Source organism: Nanorana parkeri, unplaced genomic scaffold, assembly GCF_000935625.1.
Source record: "Nanorana parkeri isolate BGI_ZX_2015 unplaced genomic scaffold, ASM93562v1 scaffold92, whole genome shotgun sequence".
In the NCBI taxonomy this organism is placed as follows: domain Eukaryota; kingdom Metazoa; phylum Chordata; class Amphibia; order Anura; family Dicroglossidae; genus Nanorana; species Nanorana parkeri.
In genome coordinates this window covers 1,882,509-1,883,766 of record NW_017306360.1, presented here as the reverse complement: position 1 = coordinate 1,883,766, position 1,258 = coordinate 1,882,509, and positions in this window count along the sequence as shown.

Below are 1,258 nucleotides of genomic sequence, written 5' to 3'. Positions count from 1 at the left end.
ATTGGGGAGATTGTTTGTTTTCTGCTGTTATGCCTTTTTACGAATAAAGTTCTGGATGGATGGCTCACCTCACGAGTGCCGGTTTTTCACCTATTGCTCAGTGAAGGCTCCAGCGGAAGCTTTACCGGGCACCGAGGTTCAAGCAGTGGGCTTGGAGACAAGAGGGTAGAGCTGCTCAATGTTTCTAAACTGCCATTGGATAGATTTCCCTTCACTTGCTGTCATTGCCGCAACAGGAAGTGAGAGGGAATCCATCCAAAGTAAGAGAAATCCCTGGTGATCAGCAAGACCAATGTCCCCATTGGAAGATTTTCCCATCTATTCCGCTTCTGATGACATCTCAAAATTTTGGGTTTTCTTTCACTTTCTGAGAGAACAGTCACTAGGGCAATCAAATCTTCCAAAACGGTGGACACAGACAGCAATAAAAACATGACAGGAGTTCTAATCCCCCTTCACTCTATCCAAAACTGAAAAAAAAGCACTTTAATGAGTGGCAGCAAATTTGTTGGCAACGAACAGAATGTAATATGGCACCAGAAGTGACATCACAGCCTCGCTTCTTGGTAAAATGACCCCCCAAAAAAAGTCAACACAAAATGAAGGTTATAGATCTAAAATTATTTTAAGATCCCTGATCATCCGTGCAAAGCTGAGCACACCCGCGAGGGAGCCATTGGGAGGCGATTGCTATAAGACTGGTGCCCTTGTACAGTCTACTATGGTAGATATATACCTGGGAAGGAAGCGTCACAAAAAGCTTATTGTGATCTATTAGAGTTTCACATTTTGTCAGCATCTTATAAAACTATACTACAACACCCTAAATGTAACACATAATACAAGGAATGGAAAGCCTGAGAATATTTACATAATATATCATTTACATATATCACTATACATATACATATGAGTGTTCTCATATATACATGAGTCAGAACCTGTCCACTGCAGCAGCTATAACACATCCTTCAAGATTGGAGAACATAGACCGCAGGTGGTGGCACTAAGCTGCTATGACTGATAGAATACAAACCCGGTACAGTTCACGTAGGTCATTTTGTGTGTCAGTAAGGTCACAGGAAGTTACTGGGGAAGGAGGAGAGGGGCCAAATTGAACGGGGAGAGGGGCCAAATTGAACGGGGAGAGGGGCCAAATTGAACGGGGAGAGGGAGCAGTAGAGAGCAAAGAGAGAAGAAAGAGAGAATGAAAGATGGAGGAAAGAGAAAGAAAGAAGGAGAGAAGATGAAGCAACAC